This window comes from Harpia harpyja, chromosome 13, assembly GCF_026419915.1.
Source record: "Harpia harpyja isolate bHarHar1 chromosome 13, bHarHar1 primary haplotype, whole genome shotgun sequence".
Lineage (NCBI taxonomy): Eukaryota > Metazoa > Chordata > Aves > Accipitriformes > Accipitridae > Harpia > Harpia harpyja.
In genome coordinates this window covers 11877089-11885888 of record NC_068952.1, presented here as the reverse complement: position 1 = coordinate 11885888, position 8800 = coordinate 11877089, and positions in this window count along the sequence as shown.

Here is an 8800-nt window from a genome sequence, read left to right as displayed (position 1 = left end):
GTATAAACAAAGTTTTGTTATTACAAGGTTGATGATGAATTCCAGGCTAATTTCTTATTTGTGGCCTAGGGCTTAGATTAAAGGACTGGAAATTAGAACTCCTGAACTTTTCCTAACCTTGCAACCAACCAGCTGATAGTTATTTCAGCTATCTGATTACCAAATGGGTTTAATGCTTTTGCTGCTGTGAAGCTTTAATATTCATAGATTGCTTTCTATGGTTATATGGAAGGTACTAAAGAAGCATAGCATGATTAGGGCTTTGGTTTTTTTCCTCTGTGCGTTGGGGGGTGGGTGTGTGTGCGGGTGTGTGTGTGGAGAAGCATGAGGAAAGATGAACAAGATGTTCTATCCTGCCTTTCCTAAAGTAAGTATCTACACTCAGACAGAAGTCCCTGTGTTTTGACAGCCGGTGATGTGGATGAAATCCTTCGGCTTCAATCCTTTACAAGCAGTCATAACTTGCAATACAGAGGTCAGATAGAAGGCTAGGAGCTCCAGGGACCAGGAAATCCATTGCACTATTGCAAAATCTAGTTAAAAATTTTATCAGCTGCAAGGAAGACCTAAGGCTACTATGAGCTTGGCAATGTTGAATGCTTACTTTCCTTATTGGTACATCCATTTACAGATGTGCAGTCCCAATACATGTATTCACCCTTTCATGCATTCTCCTATAGCTGCTATCAAATTTTACTTTTGAATACCCAGTTCATTTCTAATTTGGTAAATTTATAAATCATCTGCCTGACCCGTTTTAGAAAACCTTAACAAAATTAGGGCTATGAATTCCTGAACAGATATTTTATATTTTCTTTAAATGGTATGAGTTGAAACCATGAAACCACCATTGGTCTCTATGACGTATTCCTAATAGCATAACTGATATTCCTTGACCAAAACAATAGGCTGTATATTCTCCTTAGGTCTTGTTTTAGATGCTAAATCTGTGTGAGTACAGGCCCATGCAGACTTTAAAGCATGCTGGGCTTTACACTGTACATTAATAAGGAGCGTCTTCTACTTTTTTCTAGCTCTTCCCTTGATGTAAATCAATAAATAGCAATATTGAAGGTAGAGCCAATGATTTATGCTAGGCTGTACACGTTTAATGAAACTGAATGGTAACAAATTTAAATTTACAATAACTTTTCTACCTGGGCCCATTAGAATTTGAGGTTATTGATTAAGGGGATGGTTTTAAAATCACTGATTCTTTTTTGCAAGAGAAACTGGAAGATTTATGGGTGATGAAAGCAAAACAGTACAATTGTTTGTTAGTAGCAAAAGAGTTTGAAAACGAGATCTACTTAATCTTAAAAAAATTCTAAATCCAGAATGACAACTCTATCTCACATCTATTTTTCTTGGGGTTCCCCCCCCCCCTTCAGCAGAATACTGGATTAGGTATAAATCTCATTCGTGCTGGCCATTGCCATATTTCTATGTTTGCCCAGTGCCCCCAACTGGAGACCCTGAGAATCACATGATTAAAATGTGCAATAATACTAATTTACGTTAAGTACTTGGTAACATTCCTCATTAGTTTGCAAATGACACCGATATAATACTTTCATTTCTATAATAGACATAATTTCTTTTTAAAGTGTAGTTAAGATAAAGAGTGACAATATTTTTTAAAATCCTGTTATTTAAAGTTCATTTCCTTAGTGGACACACTGAGTCAGAAATGCTGACTTTAGTGATAAAAGTAGTTATTTACTAATTTTCAGTGCTATTAGATCTTCACCCCAAGCTAAGTGTACTAAAGCTGACACTCAGGAAAATTATTAGACCTGTGAAATGAATAAATAGAAAATGGAAACTGAGAGTTGAAGCTAGAATCCTTTTTTTCTGCTTTTGAGAATTTAGCAAGTTCATATTTGTAGACTCCACCAAAACAACTGGTGCACCACCACGCCTGCTTAGACAGTGGGTATGCCCACACAGCAAATAGTAGTGTAGCATAGCAATATTTTTATATGAGCTAGCTTCGTACCGGGAACATCCCAGTGACGACAGCAAGAAACTCAGCACAGGCTAATTGATGCCACCAAGAGGATGAGCTTTCTGTGCAGCCAGAGGACAGGCTCCTACTGGCATCTGAGGTAGCTCATTTAAAGCCAGCTCGGGTATCGTTCAGCTCCTCAGGTTAGCACATGTCATGTATCTGCCTGTTGAGCAGCTGCCTGCATTCCCAACTAAACGGCTCCACCAGTTCAGACCAAAGGTCCACTCAGCCCAGTTTTCTTTCTACAGCAGTGATCAAAAGCATCTGTCCAAGGAAGAATAAGAACAGGGCAAGTATGCTTCCTCTGGGTACTTTCCCACACTCCAACTATTTTCAGCTCGAGAGTCACACAAGCTTGACATGATTCCTTTTGGCCTTCCATAGATCTTTCTCTCAAGTATTTGACCAGTCTCTCACCCACAGTAACTTTTGGTGGCAATTCCCATAGGCCTATCACCACTTAAAAGAAGAAAACAGTTCGTTTTCTTTTGACCCTGTTCCCCGTAACTCTACTTGACAGCCCCTCATTCTTGAATTGGAAGAGTGAACACCTATCCATCCTCTCCATGCCACATGATTTTATACTTTGCTGTGTTGTTTCTTTTTCGGGATAAAAAGTCCCAACCTATCCAATGACTTTTTTTTTGGTAGCCATTTTACATCCTTGATCATTCCTGTTACCCAGTTTTTCTGGGAAAACTGTGGCTTTTCCAGTAGTTTAAGATAAAGTGACCATAACTACACACAGCATTCGAGGTGTGGTCAAGCCCTAGGTTAATACAGCGGGATCTTGATGTTCACCATCCCTTTCCTAATAACTCCAGAAATTAGTTTTGCATTTTTGATGACTGCCAAGCATGAAGTCTGATGCAATGCAACTACCTGTCATAACCCCAAAATCTCCCTCCTAAGTAGTAGCAGTAAACTCAAGCCCAACATTTTATATATGATGCCAGGATCGATTTTCCCTGTATGCATAACCTTGTATTTACTTGCATTGAATTTTATCTGCCATTTTAATTTCCAAACTGTAAATATAAAGTCTTCCTGCAAATATTCTTAAGCTGCCCTTCTCCTTCCTATCCCGAGTAATTTTTTACCATCAACTTTCTCCCTACACTACTCACCCTCTTACCAGATCATTTATGTTGATCTGTGCAGGTCCCAGTACAGGTTCCTGTGGAACTCCACTGGATAACCTGGCCCCACTAAGACAGTTCATCATTTACTCCTACTCTCTTTTCTACCTTTTAATCAAGTCTTTATGCATGCATATGTGTTTTTTCTATTCACAGCTATTTGGTTTCTTCAAAAAAATCTTTGGTGAGGGAATTTACTGAAATCTCTTTAGAAGCCTCCATAAACTACATCTACTGAATTTCCCTGATCCACACATCTGTCAACCCTTTCAAAGAACTCCAGATGTGTCTGTAAGCCTGAACTGCATTTTACAAGAGCCATGCTGACTCTCTTCAAGTAGACTGTATTTATCTAGGTACCTACTGATTCATAGTTCCTTTATCTTAATTTCCATTAACTTGCCTGTCAGATTACAGGCCTATAGTTCCTTGGAGTCTCCTGGAATCTTTCATAAAGGTTGGTGACACATTTGCCACACTCCAGTCCTCAGATACCAAGGAAGATTGAGTCAAAGTGACAGTGAGAGACTTACACATTATTTTTAGTATTTCAGCAATTTTCTCTTTCCATTTTCTTTGAGCTTTTTGGTGAAAACACAATTGGGTTAGTGCTGATTCTTCTCTAAAACTCCACCCACAGTCACTTCAGTTTCAGACAGATCCTCTGCTGGTTTACTTCCCTTTGCCCTGTCCTGAAGAGGGTTCTGGCCAGGGAATGACCTCTATTTCTTCAGCTTCTCAGCTCTCTGAATGTTCACTTTTTACCCTGATCAGCAGTTGGCACTAGACTCTCTAACAGGCTCATTAGTAATAATATATCTGAAAGATGATTTAGTAGTTGTGTCAGTTCCTTTAGCCACTCTATTCCCTCAGCTTGCCTCTGACAGGCTTCTTCTGCCCTAAGTGCCATCTCCTGAATGTCCCATAAAACAGGGTCTTCATCATCCTCAATCACATTTGGAACTTTCAGAGTCTGTCAGCTGCTCCAGGCTTTTTGGTGGCATTAAAGAGTCATAACACATGTACACATCTAATTGCCAGATTTTAATCCCTGCCATGCTGTGTGACTTAAAGACACAAACCACCCAATGCCTCAGTTTCTCCATCTGAAAGACAGGGATAACAACTGATACCTTCCCTTCTAAGCGTTTTGACATGAAAGGAAAAGTGTCATCATTTTTTTCTCAATTATAAAGTAGTACAGTGTTATGTTATTTAACAATACCCTACTTTGGAGACTTCATCTCAATTAAAATGCTATAGCAGTGCCATTCTTTCATCCCAAGCAAAGTAAAATACCTTACTTTTGAAGACTGAGTCTTTGTGGATCTTTGCAAGACTTGTTCAAAACTGTGCTGAGTCACCAGAAAGCTACTGAACAGAAAGGCAAATTTTATTGCCATGTGATTACCACTTACATTCAGGTAAAATCATTCAAAACACCTGTAATAAATGGGACTCCACTCAAACCCAGGAATGCATTTAGTTTTGGGTTTTTGGTCATTTTGTTGTTTGAGTTTGGTTTTTCGGGTGTTTTTGTTTTGTTGGAGTTTGTTTGTTTGTTTTACACTTTTTGCCTTTAACAGCAATAGTGACACCATGGGTGTAAATAATCCACAAGTCAAATATACATTAAAAGATAAAAAATCCTCTGAAGAAAACAAATACACCTTAAGTTACCTGGGTTACACTAACAGGTTATTTTGGAACATAAGCAGAAAAGAGAGCATTTGGCAAATCTACCTGACTCCAAAGGATTTATTTTATATGCAGAATTACCCACATGTAGAACTAGAATCGCTCAGTCAGAGTTTTCCTGGTCACCCAGAAGACACACTTTTCTGTGACAGAAAATCACGTGTGCCTTGGCTGCCTTTATCCAAACAGCTACTGCAGTCAAAGTTCTCAATCCATTGACAATTGCTTGGTTAAAAGTTGAGATCAGAACAAGAGAAATTGGTTGGGCAAAACTAAGTGTGCAATAATCCCTCCACTGAATGGAGTGCAGCTACCTTTCATGGGCTAAAACAGGGATCCTTTCTTGCCTGGCCTGGATAAGCCTAGCCCTCTGATGCTGGCACGGTGAGAACTTCCCCTCTTGTTTTAATCTGCTACAACCATTGAAACTGAATCACACAGGGCTCATAACTCCTACATTTGTAGCTAATCCCTGTGCTTTTATCACACATTCTTGAAACTCCAGTTCTGAAATACTTGCAATGGGCTGAGATCCTCATGACTGTAGGGAAAGCCTTAGAAATATTACTTTTGTATACTAAGATCAGATACCAAGAGAAAATAAATTAAATTTAATGCATTAGACTGTTAACATTCCATGTTTAGATACAAGTGTTCTGGTTTGTTTGTTTGTGCATGGGGGGTCTTTTTTAAACAGGATTTTTGAATGTCTGCATTTGGCCATACCACATTCCGCTGCTGACAGCAAAACCATCCATGGACAGAGGAAAGGGAGACTAGAGAAACCAATTATCAGTGCTAGTTCTGAAAGGCTACCAATACTAGTTTCAAAGAGAAAAAAAAAAATCCTCAAAATTAATAGCAAGAGAAAGGAGAGATCAAATTAAAAAAAGTTACCTGTCTTTCAAGTAATATCATGCCCCTCTGCATCTAGAAAAAAGCAGCAAGAAGCACTGTTTTACATTTATCTATTGTTACTTAGATTTAAGTTTCTTCAAAACATTTTTGACCCTCCTACTCTGTGCACTGACCCTTCCCTTCCCATCTTTCTAGAAGTCATTACTCAAATGAACAGAATGTTACAAAGCTGGTTTATAGCACACAGCATAATAGTTCATTTAAAGAGAAGGGAAACTATCCTACAGGAAGCTAAAGCAAATATTAAATTGCACAAATATGTATTCAAAAGCAGGAAATGCCATTGTTGAGAGTGCAGGCAGAAGTTCAACTCTGCTATCTTTCACATGAATGATGAAATATCTTCTAATTGTGTGACTAAGTATTTCCAAGTAAGATATCACATTTGTCCTTCTCTGTGTGTGCAGTAACTTGCACAGTTCTGTATGTAACACGCCCAGAATTTTAAGAAAATGTCTACACATAATGCACAACAGACTTAGGATTCTTACTCTCATGCACATAAGTTCACAGATAGTCTCATTTAGGAGCTATTTACTGAAGAAAACCAGTTACAAACTCAAATAAGCAGGTATCCACACATCTAGAGTTCCAAAAGATTTGCAAGGGACTACAACAAACCTAGAAGCCTGTGCAGCACAAAAGCATCACATAATTGATAATTATATTGTAAATAAATGTCTAAATTACAAAAGGTGTCTTGGTTGCCTTTGGGAAAATGAATGCTTTGACTGGTAATTATTTTGATCAGTGCGAGAGCTAATGTCTTTTTTTGCAAGACATGTCCAAGTCCTCTTCAGCACAGGCAAGAATTCCATAAAAACATTTGAGAGGGGATATAGTAATCTTGCTTAGGCCAGAATAGGTCACTGTGGCAGAAACCACAGATGAGAAAAAGGTAACAATAAACTAAACAAAGAACGGCATCATCTTTCCAAAGAAGCAGTTCTAGCTCCTCAGGTCCTCCTGGACACTGTGACGACAGCAGCAAAAGCAGCTAGCCAAAGTTAAGATGATGACTACTAAGACCATCACTAAAATGAGACAGAAAACTACTACTGAGCAGTGTCAGCTCTTAACTTCAAGTACCTCCATACAGGAGACCTTCACATGCAGTCAATCAATCAGCCCATCACCCTTCCACCCTGAGGCAGGAACAGCAGATTCCTTTTACTGTGACCGTGAATCTGGGGCAGTATGAGCTGCAGGCAACAATTCCCGGGGTGTGCCTTGGAACCAAAGGTGTTCATTTCAGACAGATGGGTATCAAGCCTCACAGAGCCCACTTGGAGGAAGAGCTGACTCAAGGGACAAGTGTTTTCTGGGACAGAAGGACACAGGAGAAAGTAGGTACAATCCTACATTTGCCTAAGGCATCAGTATACCCAAGGGCATGTCCAAGCAGCAGAAGCACCTATGCAATGAAAAGAGCATGTAAGAGGTGTGCATGATTGTGAAGAAAATGGTAAGTGGCTAGGCAGGGGGATAGATTTTAATCAATCTCTTCTGTGGTTTCTCATCTTTCTCTTCCCTAGAGACTCTAGCCTAATGACTATGGCACATATGACACATATTTAAATTCCAGACTAACGACGATACTTTCCATGGACAGCAATAAGTGTGTCAGAGAAGAAGGACATAGAACATGGTCAGAGGGCCATTTTCTATCTCTTCCCAAAAATATAGTGCCATCATTTAAAGACATTCAGAGTATTTCTTTTTTTTTTTTTTTCCAGGCACTTTAAGATGCATTTAATTCTCTCATGATCCAAATTGTTTGCACAGTACCCTACCAACATTCACGATTGTTGGAACAGTTGTTTAGCAACAATTTTCTAAAGCACAGAAAAGCTCATTCTGGACACTATTAGCTCAGAAACAGCAATGCAATTATTATATCCTGGAAACTGGATTCCTTCTAAAAGCTGATTTGTCACAAGCAAAAGTAGAAAAAATTAAATTCTTTCATAACGGACCCCTTGACTCTGAATATTCATGGACACTGAATGCACTATGGGATCCCATTCTCTTTGCCAAGTCTCCAGTTCTGCTACGCACAGACATATAATCAGCTGCTGAGAGGCTATCCAGTTATGTTTAGCATTTCAGACCGCTCCTTGAGTAGTGAAGCATTAGCGTACTACTCCTGTCCATGTGAATGAAAGAAGGATATGAATGTCACAAGGACTGGACAAGACATCCTACCAAAAATTCCTGCTAGCATTGATAAAGAACCTTGTGGTTTTAAAGAGAGATTTCAATGTCCACAGCCCAGCCTCTGCCATGTGCCATCTACATAGTCATCATGGAAAAAGACATTTGAGTGTGAATTCCTTAAGCAAGCCTTCTAAATACACACATAGCTCCCATAGCATAGCTCCATGCCCCTCCCTGGAAGTGTTCAAGGCCAGGTTGGATGAGGCTTTGAGCAACCTGGTCTAGTGGAAGGTGTCCCTGCCCATGGCAGGGGGGTTGGAACTAGATAGTCTTTAAGGTCCCTTCCAACCCAAACCATTCTATGAAATGTGTGTGTGCTCAGAACAAATGCCACATTAGATCCCGATGGTCAGACAGGCAGGCAAATTCCCACTTAGAGCATATTGCTAGAGTTACGGGTCTATGCAACCACACAGAATGAAGACGCAGATGATTAATCCTGATGTTTGTGCATGCCCAGCTGAACAGAAATTTAGAGTTAGGCAGCAGAGAGCTGGAATTATGGTGACCTTAATGCATTAAGGTGGTTTAGTTCTTAATGCTTAAATCATTAAGGTGCTTTAGTTCTTGAACTAAAATTCAAGCACTAAAAAGTATTTCTAAGTATGGATAAGCATATGCATTAGTAAGGGAACAGAAGGTAATGCCCAGTTTCCTTTAAAACAAATTCTGTGTAAAACACTCAGTTAATGTTTTTAGGTCACCCTAGTAACACAACCAACATTACCATGGTAGCAGCTTATATGGAAAGACAGATCACTCCAACCTCATGAAAAGGTAATTCTACTTCTCTGACTCATGGTAATAAATCCACACT